This window comes from Pseudophryne corroboree, chromosome 3, assembly GCF_028390025.1.
Source record: "Pseudophryne corroboree isolate aPseCor3 chromosome 3, aPseCor3.hap2, whole genome shotgun sequence".
Taxonomy (NCBI): Eukaryota; Metazoa; Chordata; class Amphibia; order Anura; family Myobatrachidae; genus Pseudophryne; species Pseudophryne corroboree.
In genome coordinates, this window is record NC_086446.1 from 413,773,722 (window position 1) to 413,794,484 (window position 20,763).

Here is a 20,763-nt window from a genome sequence, read left to right on the forward strand (position 1 = left end):
TATCCCCCCCCCAGTGCCATATATGCCCCCAGTGCCAGATATTCCCCCCCCCAGTGCCATATATGCCCCAGTGCCAGATATTCCCCCCCCAGTGCCATATATGCCCCCAGTGCAAGATATCCCCCCCCAGTGCCATATATGCCCCAGTACCAGATATTCCCCCCCAGTGCCACATATGCCCCCAGTGCCAGATATTCCCCCCCAGTGCCTTATATGCCCCCAGTGCCAGATATCCCCCCCCCCCAGTGCCATATATGCCCCAGTGCCAGATATTCCCCCCCAGTGCCATATATGCCCCCAGTCAGGGCCGGCTCTAGGCATGTTCGAATAGAGCGGCCGCGCAGGGCGCCACCCTTAATGGGCGCCGCGCGCTGGCGCCGCCATATTCGATGCTGGAGCCGGCCCTGTGTGTGTGTGCAGCTGCAGCATTTGCCCGTCGCGCTGTGTGTGCGCTATGCGCGCTGCGCGGCGCCGGTGTCTAACGTCAGACGCCGGCGCCGCGCATAGCCCGCCTGCACAAGTGGCCGCCCGCCAGCCCGCACCCGGACCCAGGCTCAGGCTCACTCGCCCGGCCGCCCGCCCGCCAGCACTCCCACCCGCCAGCACTCCCACACAGGCGGACAGCAGTACTCCTCCCCAGCGCCGCAGGTATTTGGGGGGGGGGATCCGCACTGTGGGGGCATTTATCTGGCACTGTGGGGGCATTTTTGGCTATGTGGGGGGCATTTTTGGCTATGTGGGGGGCATTTCTGGCACTGTGGGGGCATTTATCTGGCACTGTGGGGGCATTTATCTGGCACTGTGGGGGCATTTATCTGGCACACAGGGGGCATTTTTGGCTATGTGGGGGGCATTTTTGGCTATGTGGGGGGCATTTCTGGCACTGTGGGGGCATTTCTGGCACTGTGGATGCATTTCTGGCACTGTGCGGGCATTTCTGGCACTGTGGGGGCATTTCTGGCACTGTGGGGGCATTGCATATCTGGCTCCGTGGGGGCATATCTGGCACTGTGGGGGCATTGCATATCTGGCTCCGTGGGGGCATATCAGGCACTGTGGGGGCATTTCTGGCACTGTGGGGGCATTTCTGGCACTGTGGGGGCATTTATCTGGCACTGTGGGGGCATTTCTGGCTCTGTGGGGGGCATTTCTGGCACTGTGGAGGCATTTCTGGCTCCGTGGGGGCATATCTGGCACTGTGGGGGCATATCTGGCACTGTGGGGGCATCTGGCACTGTGGGGGCATTTCTGGCACTGTGGGGGGCATTTCTGGCTCTGTGGGGGGCATATCTGGCTCTGTGGGGGCATATCTAGCTCCGTGGGGGCATATCTGGCTCTGTGGGGGCATTTATCCATCTGGAACTGTGTGGCCATTTATGTAGCTGGCACTGCTGGGGGTCATGTCACGTGTAGCTGGCACTGCTGGGGGGCATGTCATGTGTAGCTGGCACTGCTGGGGGGCATATCATGTAGTGTTCCCGCTAGGTGTCTGTGGCTGGGCAGTGTGTCTCAGTGCTCTACCTGGCGCAATGTGTCTAACGTGCTCTTATAGGAGGTTCTACCTGGTGCAATGTGTATTAGCTGCACTACTGTGTGGTGTAATGTGAATTGCCACTATAATGTGGCTACGCACCTTCCCCACGAAGTAACTCCCCTAAATTTTTGCGCGCACTGTCCATGCTTTAGCGTGTGGAAATGGGAACAACAAGCATTACAGTATGTACATCATTTTGCCCACCTAACTTAAAAATGTGCCCTCCCTGTGATCAGCAACCTGCCCTAAAAAGTGAACACTATCACGTGTAGCTGGCACTGCTGGAGGGCATGTCATGTGTAGCTGACTGACACTGCTGGGGGACGAGACCACGCCCACTTTTCCAGGAGGCCACGCCCACTTTTCCAGGAGCGCGCGCGCCTTCGGCGCGTGCATGGGGGGGGGCACTTTTACATTTTCTCGCTCAGGGTGCTAGTAGGCCTGGAGCCGGCCCTGCCCCCAGTGCCAGATATTCCCCCCCCCCAGAGCCATATATGCCCCAGTGCCAGATATCCCCCCCCCCCCCGCGCCGCTGCTGCTGCTTTTTAGAGGGACACGGAGGGCACAGCTCGCCTCTCCTGTGTCCCTCCTGCTGCATCATCTCCGGCGGCCGCGGGTCTAATAGGGGGAAGTGCCGGTTCGTGAGCCAATTAGAGCTCACGGACGGCACTTCCCCCTATTAGACCCGCGGCCGCCGGAGATGATGCAGGAGGGACACAGGGAGGCGCGCTGTGCCCTCCGTGTCCCTCCAACAAGCGGCGGAGGGAAGGAGACCGCAGACTGACATGCAGACGCTCGTCCGCATGTCAGTCTGCTGTAAATCAGTGGCGCCCCCGCAGCCCCTCGCCCCCAAGCCACCGCGAGGGCTGCGGGGGCAGTAGTTACGCCACTGGCTATCTATTCATCATTCCAGTTAGGTATGTGCGCCGGCCCAATTATTGGGTTTTGGATTTTGGTTTTGGATCTGTATCTCCTTCATGTTTTGGATCTGTATTGGTAATGCCAAAACCACCTTTGCGGGTTTTGGATCTTTTTTTAGAAAAAAAATCATAAAAACAGCTAAAATCACAGAATTTTGGCATGTGTTTGTTCCTACAGTATTATTAACCTCCATAACAGTCATTTCCAATAATTTCCAGTCAATTTTGACCACATCACAATATTGTTTTCATCCAGCGTCGGATCTTGCAGGTTTTGGATTCCATATACGGGAGCCACAGCCAGGAATTGGGGCAATTTCGCTCCCTTTCTGCCAGGATGTCTGCAATAAAGTGGAAATATGTTTAATTAATACAAAAAGTAATTGTGTATATTGGTCAAACCATTATATTTTATTACATGGTACTATATACGGTGCGTAAAGCTGGCTGAAACAACTTGAGGCACTCCACCTGTTGTTGGCAAACTACTCCAGCGGGTGGTTAGGTTACCTTCTCCTGGTCAAACATAACTTTCAGGAACTAATCCTACATTAAAGCTGAAAATAATTGATACAGAGGATTATAGCTTCTAACAATATATATTTTTCATTGTTTGTACTTTGATCAAAATTGCCTAGAAATGCCTGGAAATTAATGTTATTGGGGTTCATAATACTCTAGAAACAAAAAAATGACAAATAATGTGATTTTATTTGTTTTAGTAAATGAAAAAAAAAACTGAAACAAAAATTAGCTAAAGTGGTCTGACAGAGATATTTATCAATAACTAGATCACGGGCCCAAGGGAGGATGTATGTATGTAGTGGAAGGAAGGATTGATTTGTAATTTAATTTAATTTGTTTGATTTTAAAAATTTCAGTTAATCATTGGGGGGGCATTGGTGTCTTTATTGCATAGACAACAATTATTTTTATTAGTTACTATTGCACCAATCTTACTTTTACTAATCTGACTTACTTTATCTTGAGTTTATATGCCCTGACTTAAGCCGTAAGTGCCTCTCCTCTCAATTGTTTGTCCTCCATATCTATCAACGAACACGAACCAAGTGGGGTACAGCATACACCACAATTTGTACATAAAATGTATCACCTACAGTGTCCAATACGTGTATAAATCAGAGATAATAATTTAACACTATGGTTTACTTTCACCTACAGTATCACACATGATTATGACTCAGAAATAGTAATCAAACACTGTAGTTTAATTTCATCTACAGTGTCACACAATACATGTATGAGTACAAAATAAAATATATTACTGTGGTACCACCTTCACCCACAGTGTCTCACAATACATGTATGAGTCAGAAATAGTAATTAAACACTGCAGTTTAATTTCACCAACAGTGTCGCAAAATACGTGTATGAGTACAAAAATATATTACTGTGGTACCACCTTCACCTACATTGTTGCACAACACATGTATGAAAATATATTACTGTGGTACCACCTTAACCTACATTGTTGCACAACACATGTATGAAAATATATTACTGTGGTACCACCTTAACCTACAGTGTCTCACAATACGTGTATGAGTATCAAAATATATTACTGTGGTACTATCTTTACCCACTGTGTAGCACAATATGTTTATGAGTCAGAAACAGTAATCAAACACTGCAGTTTAATTTCACCAACGGTGTTGCACAGTACATGTATGAGTACGAAATAATAATATACTGCGGTCTGACCAGCATTGTCACAGTACTTATGAAAATGTAAAAAAAAAATGGGGTACAGTACATACAAAAAAAAAATTTCATTATATTTTAGACTTTTTAGCTTTTATTATTTTAATTTTACACTGGGATGGGGCACCTGGATGGACGGACAGAACACCCCTAGGTGGACAGAGCACCCCTTGTCAGATACACCAGACAGACAGAGCACCCCTTGACTGATACTGAAAGGACACAACAGCCCCTGGATGTACACATAATGTACTGGGTTTTAAATTAACACTGGGGCAGAGCCCCTGGATGGAGCACAGATCACCCCTAGGTGGACAGAGCCCCATTGTCAGATACACCAGATGACAGGCAGAACACCCCTGGACTAAGACTGATAGGACACAACAGCCACTGGATGTACACACTGTATACTGGGTTTTAATACTGGGGCATAGCCCCTGGATGTATATGGACATATCACTCCTTTTCAGATACACCAGATGATAGACAGAGCACCCCTGGACTGATACACCAGCCCTACAGCAGTCACCAGCCCTACGCCCACATCCCCACAACCCAGCACTGAGAGGAACACATCCGTTCAGAGCGCTCTCCGCAGCTGGAGTGAAAATGGCGCTGATCAACAGGAGCTTTATAGAATCCAAAACCCTCAGAGAATCTGACAGCGGGATGATTACATTTTGCCTCGTTTTAGGATCCAAGTCTGGTGGGAAACCCAGAGTCAGACTCGGATCCTGCCATGGATCTGGAAGTTTGGGTGGGTCCGGTTCTCATAGAACCGGACCCACTCATCTCTAATTCCAATGCACTACAAATGTATAAAATTATAGTGGTCAGGCAAAAGTTGTTAAAAATCTCAAACAGACTTATATTTTATATCATATGTCTTGCTAGAAAGGTTCCCTGACCTTAATGAGTTAAAAAAGTCATACATAAGGTTGGGACATTATCCTTGTTACTGTAGTTTTTCAATATAGACAAAGTATGTGTTACATTTCAAAGATGTATATTGTTATTGTCCTTTCTAAAATTGCTGCAGAATGCAGTGGCATAACTAGAGGCTTGGAGACCCCTGGCAAACTCTCAAGGTGGGCCTCCTATTTGATTTCTATAAATACTGAGGTCTTCATGTTTTATCATATCCGAATAATTTATGTATCATGCATATTAGAAATACGTGAGGCGGAGCAGCAAGATAGTGTCAAAGCTTTGTAAGTGTATCGGCTCCACTTACCCAGCTGCTAGTTGTCATCAGTGGCGGCTGATGCCCCTTGGCTGCAGCGCAGACTCTCATAGCATGGGGGAGGGGCAGGTTAAAACATGTAAATATACCTTTAATGTTACATGTAATATGTGTGACGGCTGCCTAACTCCTGTGGTCGGCAGCGCTGTTTCACAGGCGTGGCTGCACTCTGGACACAGCACTCAGCTTCAGTTCTCCTTCCTGGATAAACCAGCCCCAGACTCTCATTGGCTAGATGCACAGGATTCTGGGGATGAGCTTGTACAGGAAAGATAAGCTGAGTGCTGCCGCCTCCGAGTGCAGTGGCAGATGAGATATACACAGCAATGCCGATCCCCAAGGCCATTGTATTGTTTTACTAGAAGTCACAACTGTAATTGAAGTGAATAGTATCTTAATGGCATTGTGTACACAGAAATGAATTGTCTGTGGCCACTACAAAGTTCTAGCATGCTCTCCCTGTGGCTGCTGGAGAGAAACATGAAGTTGCTCTTCGCCGCTGCTCTTATTGCGGTCTCCGTCATTTGGAAAATGGCAGCCGGCGGGTGAAACACCGGCATTCACATTCACTATCCCAGCCTATGGCATCAGCACACCAGCGTCTCCTCCCACCTGTCGCCCCCGCTGCTACTTCTTTCCCCTCACACCCCTCCCCTACAGGTGTCCTTGTGCTGCTGCTGTAGTGACTTTGCTGTCTCTGCAGGATACACAGGCACCTTTGCTATAGCCATGGGGGTTGCACAGTGACATCTATCACAGGCATCTCTCTGCACAGACGCAGTGAGGGCTGCACAAACACTAATGCTACATTCAGGGTTCAAGGCGAGGCTAACATAGCGCCACATAAATATGGTAATAATAAATATATATATATATATATATATATATTTATATATATATATACATACACAGACTATATGCTCATAATCACTGTTCAGCCACAGCACACACCGGGGTAGGGGCAGTGGCGGATTTAGCGGGGGCGATTAGGGCGAATGCCCCCCCTACACATACCGGCACCGGGATGGAGGCCGGGTCCCGCCGCGGTGTTGGGAACAGGGTGGAGAGCGGTGCAGCTCGGCAGGGGAAGGGGAGAGAGAGAGCGTCCTGACGCGCGGACAGGGAGGAGGGGGCGTGGTCAGAACAGAGGCCGGCGGGGACAGCCTACAGTGATTGTGTACACTGCTGCCTCTGCCGTCCCTTCTCTGTCTCCTGAGGAGACAGAGAAGGGACGGCAGAGGCAGCAGTGTACACAATCACTGTAGCCTGTCCCCGCTGGCCTCTGTTCTGACCACGCCCCCTCCTCCCTGTATGCGCATCACTCAAGACACTCTCTCTCTCCCCTTCCCCGCCATGCTGCACCGCACTCCACCCCGTTCCCAACACCGCGGTGGGACCCAGCCTCCATCCCGACTCCTCATGCTGCTGCGGACTCCAAAATACGAGTAGGTGTCAGTGTATGCCATGTCTCCTCCCCTCCAAGCTAAAGTGTGTGTGTGTGCCATATCTTCCACCCCCCCTTCTCCTCCTAGCTAAAGTGTGTGTGCCATGTCTCCCCTCCTAGCTAAAGCGTCTGTGTTCCATGTCTCCCCCCTCCCCTCCTAGCTTAAGTGTCTGTGTGCCATTTCTCCCCCTCTTCTCCTAACTAAAGTGTATGATATGTCCCCCCTCCTAGCTAAAGTGTGTGTGTTCCACGTCTCCCCCCTCCTCCTAGCTAAAGTGACTGTGTGCCATGTCCCCCCCTCTTCTCCTAGCTAAAGTGTGTGTGTGCCACGTCTCCCCCCCTCCTCCTAGCTAAAGTGTGTGTGTGCCACGTCTCCCCCCTCCTAGCTAAAGTATCTGTGTGACCTGTGTCTTCCCCCTCTTCTCCTAACTAATGTGCATGTGCAAAGTTCCCCCCCCCTCCTCCTAGCTAAAGTGTGTGTCTGCTCTTGTACCGTCCCAGGCCCCAGTGTTTATGTCACCATGCCCCTCTTACCCCAGTATGTTTGTCACCAAATCCCTCTCCTGGCCCCCGTATTTGTCACTATGTCCCTCAAAGCCCCAGTGTGTATGTCACCATGTCCCTCCAAGACAGGGACAGCTCGACGGCCATTTGAGTGGAGTGGCGGGACACATGACTGATCTGGCAGAGGACCTCCAGTCCAGAAGCGAATCTCGGACAGTGAGACATGGGACAAAGATCCGCAGGCCCGCAGCTTGGGGTGAGATACTGTTTAAGCCCTTACGCTGCAATACTCGGAGTAAAGAAGGGGGCAGGCTCCCCTGTGTTTTTTTTCCTTGCTGCCCCAGTGTAAGTTAATAAGGGGGTAGGATTCCCCTTGTCCCCAGTGCCTGCATTATTTTGGCTTATTCAGTGTACTGTAATGTGAATTTCGGCTCATTCTGCGTGCTGTAATGTGAATTTTGGCTCTTACAGTGTGCTATAATGTGAATTTCGGCTCATTCTGCATGCTATAATGTGAATTTTCGGCTCATACAGTGTGCTATAATGAGAATTTCGGCTCATTCAGTGAGCTATAATGTGAATTTCGGCTCATTCTGCGTGCTATAATGTGAATTTTGGCTCATTCTGCCTGCTATAATGTGAATTTTGGCTCATTCTGAGTGCTATAATGTGAATTTTGGCTCATTCTGTGTGCTATAATGTGAATTTTGGCTCATTCGGTGTGCTATAATGTGAATTTCAGCTCATTCATTGTGCTATAATGTGTATTTCGGCTCATTCAGTGTGCTACAATGTGAATTTCAGCTCATACAGTGTGCTATAATGTGAATTTCAGCTCATTCAGTGTGCTATAATGTGAATTTCGGCTCATTATGTGTGCTATAGAAACATAGAATTTGTCAGCAGATAAGAACCACTTGGCCCATCTAGTCTGCCCCTTTTTTTTTTTACATTATTTTTTATCTCTAACCTTATTTGATCCTTATTTCTTTGTAAGGAAATCCTTATGTCTATCCCATGCATGTTTAAATTGCCCTACTGTCTTAGCCTCTACCACCTCTGATGGAAGGAATGGTGATTTGCCAGTCTGTATCACCAGTGCGCAGGGTTCTCTCCACTAACTGGCAACATTTTATTAGTAATGGCAACAATAGGAAATTTTAGAAGTGAACGGGATGGGCATTATTAAGTGGGAGGGGCTATGATTAGGGGAGGAGTCATAATTCTTAAACCGCCCCCCAAAAAAGTTAAGTCTAGATCCGCCACTGGGTAGGGGTTGCTCAGGGGTGTTTTGGCAGCAGTTTTATTAGTTGCCCCTCACAAGCCTCATCTGACCCTGTCTTTATCAAATTAGCAGCAAGAACATGGGTTAAGTAGGGTTTTTTATTTTTTGGACTACAGATTGTATGTCCTCATGCCATATCTAACCCTATATTTTTTTTTTACCATTGCAGATTGGACTAGTTTTGTTTTTTAGATTAATTTCACTGTATATGGTGAAACTGGGAGTGCTCTGTTTTTAGATAAGAGCAAAAAAGGTTTGATAGTATGAAAATGAATTACATGTAACTGTTAGTCATTAGTAGTGCTGATTCTGGGACCCATTGATTGAACATTGCTGCTGTCTGCCAGGCATTACAGAAGATTTCAGATGATGACTTGAAATGGCTCAGAGCAGAACAGATCAGATTTTTTTTCTAAACTTTGGTTCTTACGTAAAATTAAAATAAAATTAATTTGATTTTAAAAAATCCCACTATACTGTATTAAGATGACAAATGTAAAACAAGTAAACAAAGCCTAACCAAACAAAAGGGAACATGGAAAAGAGCTAACATGGAAAATAAAAGTGAACAAGCAGCAGGGGTGGAGGTGGTAACCTGAGAAATATTTCAGAAGACAAGTGGAAACAGAGCCAACCCAGATTATTATAGTAACATAGTACAAATGGGAAGCACCCATGGTCATTTTCTATAACTAACCTACCAACCTACAGTAGCTCATAACAGAATAGAATAAAAGGGAACAACAGAACCATCCTGGGTAATGATAAAGAAAGGAGGGGGATGAGACCTTGGTAATTATAAAAAAAAAAAAGATAGGTCATCTACAAAACAGACCTGCATAATAACATAAGAAAAAGGGAATCTATAGAAGAGATATGGTTAATAACAGAGAAATGAAAGTTCTGTTTCAACAGAACCAGCTTGGGTAATATTAAGATAAATTAAGGAAGCAATCTGTTGAAAATTGTCTCTTAAATAAATTTGTTTATAGAATGTCCTATTAAGTTTAACACCTGATGAAAAAGGTATAGATAGTACGATGATGATAATAATAATAATAATATTCCATCTTAACCATCCCAATGAGACAGTCCTGCTTTCTGGGCACTGTCCCACTGCTCACACAGTGTTCCAAGGTTGGTGGGGGAAGGGCGGGGGCAGGGGGGGATATTCTGCGTAGCTGTGAATGGATGAATTCTAATTGTGCTTGTTATCCGCCCTCTGCCGGGACACGCCCCAAAATGTCACACCAGAAGTGTGGCCTAGCAGACACCAGGCCACACCCCATTTCACAGGACAATGTTGGAAGGTATGTAATAATAATAATCTAACCCTAGTTTGGAGTATTATTATTAATGGATTACAATAGTAGTGCCTCCACCCAAGCTTTATCACAATGTATATAGGCCTGCTTGGGTAAGCCCAACAAATACCTATATGAAGTATGGTATCAATTATATACAATTTATCTTATTTTACCTGTTTTCTCTTCTAGTTGTCAAGTCTCCATTCATCAATTACCAGGAGCAGGATGTGTGGTAAGTATGAAAAATTTAATATTACAACTTTAATCAATATCATTTGTTACATTCACAATGACTATGAATATTATATATAATAATATTGGATTTATGTTCAGCCAACTAAATAATGCATATACATTACATCTTAGATTATAGATAATTAAAACCTAAGAGTGACCCGGGTACTCTGAAGTCAATGAGGAGCTCGTTGGGGCCCTTACCTTGAACGAATGTGGCTATCGTGGTGAAATGAATTTAAATCACAGACTTTTCATTAATTCTCTGTAGTAGTCGTCTATTCCCCTTTTCTTGCTTATAGTCCCATCCTCTGTGAGTATTTTTCAAGCAGTCTTACTACAGTCCCTTAATTCCACTACGGTTATAATCCACATATAGATTTAGGGTATCTGCGAGGAATATAAAGGTCACAATCTTCAGCTATTCTCTCTAATTCGGGCTTGCTTAAATGAAAGATCAAATGTTGGGGTGTACCCAGGTAATACTCCTGGGTTATATTGGGTCTCAATTTGGAAGTAGAGTAGTCTGTCGTTCTTCTTGTAAGTGATAACTCAGAATTTTAAAGCTATCCTCTCTCGTTGTCCTCCTTAGTTATTTATGAATTAAGTATACAGTACTGTTTCCATAGGGTTAGTTGGCTCCCTCTTATCTAATTCAGTCCCGACTCACTCTGCACTCAGTTTATTTTAATTTTTTAACCATAGATAATATGTCACCATCTGTTATACTTCTTACAGCTGCTTCTGTATTTTAAACTTTTATTTTATACTGAGTCACCACTAGAGAGAGCCTGTGGTCCATCCAGATAGAGACGATTTGGATAATTTTATGGGAGGGAAGGCTATTGGAGGGAAGTGTGATTGATGGGTGTAAGTAGCAATCCCACCTCATTTAGTGCGTAGTTCTCCCCCGACTCCTCCTCTGTTGGTATACAGCTTATTTGGGTCTGTCCCTATGCTGCTGTCCCGGAACTCTATCACTTTCTGCCATCGGCCCCTCTCACCTCTGTCGCAGTTCACTATCTTACCGCGGTCACACTGGCTCCGTACCGATGACCGGGTAATCAGGTAAGGGTATTTATGGTAGCTATATCCACAAGCTCACAGTCCCTGTAATCCCCGCTCCGCTTCCTCTCCCGTAGTCGCGGCTAGTGTCCTTCAGTGCCCCGACCTCCTCCCGTGCTGCCAAACAGTCCGGGCTCTCCTCCGCAGTGGCCAAAAAACTCGGCAGTTAGACTTTTCCAACGGCTGTCGGCCTCCTCCTTCCTTCCAGCTCGCGGTGTTTTTTTCTCATCTCCGCGAGGGGTTTCTAGCATGTTCTCCCCTGCGAGTCTCTCTCCACAAGTCGGTTCCCAGTCTTTGCCACGAGCACACCACAGTCCCATATATATATATATATCATTTATACATCTATTTTCTCCATCCAGGTGTACATAGGGGTCTTACCTATATGTATTATATACATATACATTTATTACACTTTTATACTTATTTTATTATTATTTAACCAGAGGGTTACACTCTCCCCCTGGTGATTCCATTTAAATTAAACTATGGGATCACCAACATATATTTTCTGATATGTTATCCGAAATAAGGCCAATAAGACTCAATATTATAATGAGTGATTACTCTGGGGATAATATCTGGAGTTCCCAACTGGTCATAAGTAATCATGAGAGGGGGTTGTCTATGTCTTTTGGGCCTATCTATATTGTCCATCTCCCCTCTATCATTACTACAAGACAGATAATCCTCCAATTCTACCGGTATATTATATCTTTCTTCCTCTAATAACTTCCAGTCTTCTCCTGAAGAATCATGAAAATTAATTTCTGGACCCCTATGGGATAAATAGCCAGTGATCTGATCATCACTGGTATTTTCGGGTTCACTCTCCTCTTCAATTGTTTCTTCTGGTTCCTTGTAGTAACAACCCTGACCTTCCTCTACTTCCTCACTATTTTCATTATCATCCAACTCTCCCCTCTCCCTTGGTCTTTTGTCCATCTTTCTTTTAGAGGACGTGTCTGTATCTTCCTTCACTTCTTCTTCATTTTCCAGTCGGACTTCTTTACCTATGTGAAGCAGATTCTGCCTATGGTGAGTTAATATAGCTCCTTTCCCATTTTCTAACTGTATCCGATACACAGGTAGATCTTCAAATTTTTCTATTACTATATAGGGCTCTTCCTTCCATCTGTTGGCAATTTTGAATTTTTTTGGCATTCCCAATTGTCTCAGCAATACTCTGTCTCCAGGAGACAAAATCTGGTCTCTCACCTTCCTATCATAATAGACTTTGTTCTTTTCCCCACTCTGGCGGGCTGCCTTCTCGGCTAATTGGTAAGCTGTAGCTAATTCTTCTCTCAATTTTTCGACATATTTCACATGAGATTTATAGGAACTTTCACCTGACGAGACCCCTAGACTTACATCTATCGGGAGCTTTGCCTCTCTCCCAAACATCAGGTAATAAGGAGAGTACCCAGTAGTTTCATTCTGTGTGCAATTATAAGCATGTATCAACTGGTCAATATAACGTCTCCAATGATGTTTGTTCAGGGGACTCAGGGTTCCCAGCATATTGAGTAGTGTTCTGTTGAAGCGTTCCGGTTGTGGGTCACCTTGGGGGTGATATGGTGTAGTTCTAGATTTTTTTATTCCACACATCACACAAAGTTCCTTGATCAGGTTACTTTCGAAATCTCTGCCTTGATCCGAGTGTAGTCTATGGGGAAGTCCATAATGAATAAAGAATTTACTCCAAAGGGTGTTTGCCACAGTGGAAGCTTTCTGATTTGGTGTTATGTAAGCTTGGGCGTATCTTGTGAAATGGTCTGTTACTACTAGAATGTTACATTTTTTTTCCTTGACCTATTTCTAGAGTTAGAAAGTCCATACATACTAAATCCAAGGGACCGCTGCTTTTGATGTTTACTAAAGGGGCCACTCGATTCGGTAATGCTTTCCTTACTATGCACTTTCCACAACTCCTACAGTGCCGATCTACCTCTTTGGATAGATTTGGCCAATAAAACCTATCGGTTATTAACTTTAAAGTCTTCTCGAATCCCAAGTGGCCATGTTGATCGTGTAAAGCTTTCATACTCCTAATACGGTGTTTTCTGGGTAATACGAGTTGGTACCTTTTTCTACCATCTGGTAGCCGAGTGCATCGGTAGAGTATACCTTGCTTCATAATTACATTTTTTATTTGTCTCTTTAAAAGCTGGATTTCTAACGCCCATTCTTCTGTCATCTTACCAGCTTTCTTGATTAAAGTTCCTGGCATCACCCATCTTATACACGGATCCTGTAGTTGTTCTTGTCTAAGCTGATGTCTCTTTACCCTTGGTAGATCTTCCAATTCCATTTGACTAATCCAGCAATAGGATAATGGTAATGCTTCGGCGGTTGCTCCCAGGTTGCTTATGGCTTCACTTACTACCATACTAGTTATTTGCATACTATGGCACACTCCGTGTACCACTCCGGCGGGTATTTCGATCCACTCCTCATTTTCATTTTCTCCCACCAATTGTCCAGGTATTCTTGAGAGCGAGTCGGCATCCACATTACTTACTCCAGGCCGGTATTTCAAAGAGAAATCATAGAGTGCCAACGCCGCTAACCACCGGTGCCCAGTTGCATCCAATTTTGCTGTGGTCTGTACGTAAGTTAAGGGGTTATTGTCAGTGTGTATCTCAAATTTTACTCCATACAAATAGTCGTGGAATTTATCCACTACACACCACTTTAAGGCTAGGAACTCTAATTTGTGTGCAGGATATCTCCTCTCGCTTTCGGATACACCTCTACTAGCAAATGATACTGGCCGTAGTCCTTCAGAATGCTGTTGGTATAGCACTCCCCCTAGTCCACTAGTAGACGCATCTATATGAAGGACGTATGGAAGACTGGGGTCAGCATACGCTAAAACTGGTGCATGTGTCAGACTCTTCTTCTTCAGCATTACAAATGCCGCTTCACACTCATTAGTCCATCGCTCACCAAAAAGTTCATTAGGCTGGTGATATTTCCCATTCATGGTGAGTTTCGAGGGTTTTCTTTTTCCTGCATTGGGGTATCCCTTGGTCAGATCAGTCAAAGGTTTTGCCTGGGCAGAGTAATTCGGTACAAATCAACGGTAGTATCCGCAGAATCCCAGGAAAGATCGTAACTCCTTCAGTTTGGTGGGTCGAGGCCAGTTCATCACGGCTTGTACTTTTTCTGGGTCCGTTGATACTCCATATTCACTAACAATATGCTCTAGGTATTTAACCCTTGACTGACATAAGTGACACTTATCTACTGACAATTTCAGGCCTCCTTCCATCAATCTATCTAGAACTTTGAAAAGTCGATGATTATGTTCTTCGAGAGTAGCCCCGAATACTATAATGTCATCTAAATAGACTATCACTTCCCGGTAGTTCATATCCCCGATTATCTTTTCCATAGCACGTTGGAAAGTGGCTGGTGCTCCTTTTACTCCTTGGGGCATTTGTAGGAACTCGAAAAATCCTAGCGGACAAATGAAGGCCGTCTTCTCCCTGTCTTCAGGCCGCATTGGTATTTGATAATACCCATTTCTCAAATCTAACACCGAAAACAACACACTCCCTTGTAGGCAATCTAAGGCCTCGTCTATTCTGGGCACCGTATACTGATCGGTCACTGTCCGGTGGTTCAGGGTTCGGTAATCGACGCACATTCGGATATTTCCATTTTTCTTTCGTGCTATCACAATCGGTGAGGCGTATGGACTCTTTGATTCCATTATTACTTGGTATTCCAATAAACCTTTCAGATGTTTCCTTACGTCCTCAAAGTCCGCCGGGGCTATTCTCCGAGAATGTTCTCGAAATGGGGTAGTATCCGTGAGTCGGATACAATGTTCCATCCCTTTGGCTCTTCCTAAATCCCACTCTCCTGTGGAGAAAACCGGCCCTCGGGACTCCAATTCCGAGATTAATCGTAACCTTTCAGCATGCTCGAGCTCACTTCCCAAGAAACAGACTTCAAACGGGCTACCCTCCTCCTTCAGATCAATTCCATTTATACCTTCACATAAATAAGACAGCACTTTGGTTCTTTTCTCCTCTTTCTCCAACCATTCCATAAGAAGAGAGTAAAATAAGATTTTACTTACCGATAAATCTATTTCTCGGAGTCCGTAGTGGATGCTGGGGTTCCTGAAAGGACCATGGGGAATAGCGGCTCCGCAGGAGACAGGGCACAAAAAGTAAAGCTTTTCCGATCAGGTGGTGTGCACTGGCTCCTCCCCCTATGACCCTCCTCCAGACTCCAGTTAGGTACTGTGCCCGGACGAGCGTACACAATAAGGGAGGATTTTGAATCCCGGGTAAGACTCATACCAGCCACACCAATCACACCGTACAACTTGTGATCTAAACCCAGTTAACAGTATGATAACAGCGGAGCCTCTGAAAGATGGCTTCCTTTAACAATAACCCGAATTAGTTAACAATAACTATGTACAACTTATGCAGATAATCCGCACTTGGGATGGGCGCCCAGCATCCACTACGGACTCCGAGAAATAGATTTATCGGTAAGTAAAATCTTATTTTCTCTATCGTCCTAGTGGATGCTGGGGTTCCTGAAAGGACCATGGGGATTATACCAAAGCTCCCAAACGGGCGGGAGAGTGCGGATGACTCTGCAGCACCGAATGAGAGAACTCCAGGTCCTCCTTAGCCAGAGTATCAAATTTGTAAAATTTTACAAACGTGTTCTCCCCTGACCACGTAGCTGCTCGGCAAAGTTGTAATGCCGAGACCCCTCGGGCAGCCGCCCAAGAGGAGCCCACCTTCCTTGTGGAGTGGGCCTTTACAGATTTAGGCTGTGGCAAGCCTGCCACAGAATGTGCAAGTTGGATTGTGCTACAGATCCAACGAGCAATCGTCTGCTTAGACGCAGGAGCACCCATCTTGTTGGGTGCATACAATATAAACAACGAGTCAGATTTTCTGACTCCAGCTGTCCTTGCAATATATATTTTTAATGCTCTGACAACGTCCAGTAACTTGGAGTCCTCCAAGTCACTTGTAGCCGCAGGCACTACAATAGGCTGGTTCAGATGAAATGCTGACACCACCTTAGGGAGAAAATGCGGACGAGTCCGCAGTTCTGCCCTGTCCGAATGGAAAATCAGATATGGGCTTTTGTAAGATAAAGCTGCCAATTCTGACACTCTCCTGGCAGAAGCCAGGGCTAGAAGCATGGTCACTTTCCATGTGAGATATTTCAAATCCACCTTTTTTAGTGGTTCAAACCAATGAGATTTTAGGAAGTCCAAAACCACATTTAGATCCCACGGTGCCACTGGAGGCACCACAGGAGGCTGAATATGCAGCACTCCCTTAACAAAGGTCTGGACTTCAGGGACTGAAGCCAATTCTTTTTGAAAGAAAATTGACAGGGCCGAAATTTGAACCTTAATAGATCCCAATTTGAGACCCATTGACAATCCTGATTGCAGGAAATGTAGGAATCGACCCAGTTGAAATTCCTCCGTCGGAGCACTCCGATCTTCGCACCACGCAACATATTTTCGCCAAATTCGGTGATAATGTTGCACGGTTACTTCCTTCCTTGCTTTAATCAAAGTAGGAATGACTTCTTCCGGCATGCCTCTTTCCTTTAGGATCCGGCGTTCAACCGCCATGCCGTCAAACGCAGCCGCGGTAAGTCTTGAAACAGACAGGGACCCTGCTGAAGCAAGTCCCTCCTTAGAGGTAGAGGCCACGGATCTTCCGTGATCATCTCTTGAAGTTCCGGGTACCAAGTCCTCCTTGGCCAATCCGGAACCACTAGTATCGTTCTTACGCCTCTTTGCCGTATAATTCTCAATACTTTTGGTATGAGAGGCAGAGGAGGAAACACATACACCGACTGGTACACCCAAGGCGTTACCAGCGCGTCCACAGCTATTGCCTGCGGATCTCTTGACCTGGCGCAATACCTGTCCAGTTTTTTGTTGAGGCGAGACGCCATCATGTCCACCATTGGTCTTTCCCAACGGGTTACCAGCATGTGGAAGACTTCTGGATGAAGTCCCCACTCTCCCGGGTGAAGATCGTGTCTGCTGAGGAAGTCTGCTTCCCAGTTGTCCACTCCCGGGATGAACACTGCTGACAGTGCTATCACATGATTCTCTGCCCAGCGAAGAATCCTTGCAGCTTCTGCCATTGCCCTCCTGCTTCTTGTGCCGCCCTGTCTGTTCACATGGGCGACTGCCGTGATGTTGTCCGACTGGATCAATACCGGTTTTCCCTGAAGCAGAGGTTCTGCCTGGTTTAGAGTATTGTATATTGCTCTTAGTTCCAGAATGTTTATGTGAAGAGACGTTTCCAGGCTCGTCCATACTCCCTGGAAGTTTCTTCCTTGTGTGACTGCTCCCCAGCCTCTCAGGCTGGCGTCCGTGGTCACCAGGATCCAATCCTGTATTCCGAATCTGCGGCCCTCCAATAGATGAGCACTCTGCAACCACCACAGAAGAGACACCCTTGTCCTTGGAGACAGGGTTATCCGTAGGTGCATCTGAAGATGCGACCCTGACCATTTGTCCAACAGATCCCTTTGGAAAATTCTTGCGTGGAATCTGCCGAATGGAATCGCTTCGTAAGAAGCCACCATTTTTCCCAGGACTCTTGTGCATTGATGTACAGACACCTTTCCTGGTTTTAGGAGGTTCCTGACAAGCTCGGATAACTCCTTGGCTTTTTCCTCCGGGAGAAAAACCTTTTTCTGAACCGTGTCCAGAATCATCCCTAGGAACAGCAGACGAGTTGTCGGCATTAACTGGGATTTTGGAATATTCAGAATCCACCCGTGCTGTTTTAGCACTTCTTGAGACAGTGCTAATCCCATCTCTAGCTGTTCTCTGGACCTCGCCCTTATTAGGAGATCGTCCAAGTATGGGATAATTAATACGCCTTTTCTTCGAAGAAGAATCATCATCTCGGCCATTACCTTTGTAAAGATCCGAGGTGCCGTGGACAATCCGAACGGCAGCGTCTGAAACTGATAGTGACAGTTTTGTACAACGAACCTGAGGTACCCCTGGTGTGAGGGGTAAATTGGAACGTGGAGATACGCATCCTTGATGTCCAAGGATACCATAAAGTCCCCCTCTTCCAGGTTCGCTATCACTGCTCTGAGTGACTCCATTTTGAACTTGAACTTCTTTATGTACAGGTTCAAGGACTTCAGATTTAGAATAGGCCTTACCGAGCCATCCGGCTTCGGTACCACAAAAAGAGTGGAATAATACCCCTTCCCTTGTTGCAGAAGAGGTACCTTGACTATCACCTGCTGAGAGTACAGCTTGTGAATGGCTTCCAACACCGTCTCCCTTTCGGAGGGGGACGTTGGTAAAGCAGACCTCAGGAAACGGCGAGGTGGATCTGTCTCTAATTCCAACCTGTATCCCTGAGATATTATCTGCAGGATCCAGGGATCTACTTGCGAGTGAGCCCACTGCGCGCTGTAATTTTTGAGACGACCGCCCACCGTCCCCGAGTCCGCTTGAGAAGCCCCAGCGTCATGCTGAGGCTTTTGTAGAAGCCGGGGAGGGCTTCTGATCCTGGGAAGGAGCTGCGTGTTGCTGTCTCTTCCCTCGACCTTTGCCTCGTGGCAAATATGAATAGCCCTTTGCTCTCTTATTTTTAAAGGAACGAAAGGGCTGCGGTTGAAAAGTCGGTGCCTTTTTCTGTTGGGGAGTGACTTGAGGTAGAAAGGTGGATTTCCCGGCTGTAGCCGTGGCCACCAAATCTGATAGACCGACTCCAAATAACTCCTCCCCCTTATACGGCAAAACTTCCATATGCCGTTTTGAATCCGCATCGCCTGTCCACTGTCGCGTCCATAAAGCTCTTCTGGCCGAAATGGACATAGCACTTACCCGTGATGCCAGTGTGCATATATCCCTCTGTGCATCACGCATATAAAGAAATGCATCCTTTATTTGTTCTAACGACAGTAAAATATTGTCCCTGTCCAGGGTATCAATATTTTCAATCAGGGATTCTGACCAAACTACCCCCGCACTGCCCATCCAGGCAGTTGCTACAGCTGGTCGTAGTATAACACCTGCATGTGTGTATATACTTTTTTGGATATTTTCCATCCTCCTATCTGATGGATCTTTAAGTGCGGCCGTCTCAGGAGAGGGTAACGCCACTTGTTTAGATAAGCGTGTTAGCGCCTTGTCCACCCTAGGAGGTGTTTCCCAGCGCTCCCTAACCTCTGGCGGGAAAGGGTATAATGCCAATAATTTCTTTGAAATTATCAGCTTTTTATCAGGGGCAACCCACGCTTCATTACACACGTCATTTAGTTCTTCTGATTCAGGAAAAACTATAGGTAGTTTTTTCATACCCCACATAATACCCTGTTTAGTGGTACCTGTAGTATCAGCTAAATGTAACGCCTCCTTCATTGCCAAAATCATATAACGTGTGGCCCTACTGGAAAATACGGTTGATTCGTCACCGTCACCACTGGAGTCATCGCCTGTGTCTGGGTCTGTGTCGACCGACTGAGGCAAAGGGCGTTTCACAGCCCCTGACGGTGTTTGAGTCGCCTGGACAGGCACTAATTGATTGTCCGGCCGTCTCATGTCGTCAAACGACTGCTTTAGCGTGTTGACACTATCCCGTAGTTCCATAAATAAAGGCATCCATTCTGGTGTCGACCCCCTAGGAGGTGACATCCCCATATTTGGCAATTGCTCCGCCTCCACACCAATATCGTCCTCATACATGTCGACACACACGTACCGACACACAGCAGACACACAGGGAATGCTCCTAATGAAGACAGGACCCACTAGCCCTTTGGGGAGACAGAGGGAGAGTTTGCCAGCACACACCAAAAGCGCTATATATATATCAGGGATAGCCTTATAATAAGTGCTCCCCTATAGCTGCTTTGTTATATAAAAATATCGCCATAAATTTGCCCCCCCTCTCTGTTTTACCCTGTTTCTGTAGTGCAGTGCAGGGGAGAGACCTGGGAGCCGTCCTGACCAGCGGAGCTGTGAGAGGAAATGGCGCCGTGTGCTGAGGAGATAGGCCCCGCCCCTTTTCCGGCGGGCTCGTCTCCCGCTATTTTGAGAAATCAGGCAGGGGTTAAATATCTCCATATAGCCTCTAGGGCTATATGTGAGGTATTTTTAGCCTTTATAGGTACTATTTTGCCTCCCAGGGCGCCCCCCTCCCAGCGCCCTGCACCCTCAGTGACTGCCGTGTGAAGTGTGCTGAGAGGAAAATGGCGCACAGCTGCAGTGCTGTGCGCTACCTTTAGAAGACTGCAGGAGTCTTCAGCCGCCGATTCTGGACCTCTTCTGTCTTCAGCATCTGCAAGGGGGCCGGCGGCGCGGCTCCGGTGACCATCCAGGCTGTACCTGTGATCGTCCCTCTGGAGCTTGATGTCCAGTAGCCAAGAAGCCAATCCATCCTGCACGCAGGTGAGTTGACTCCTTCTCCCCTCAGTCCCTCGCTGCAGTGATCCTGTTGCCAGCAGGAATCACTGTAACATA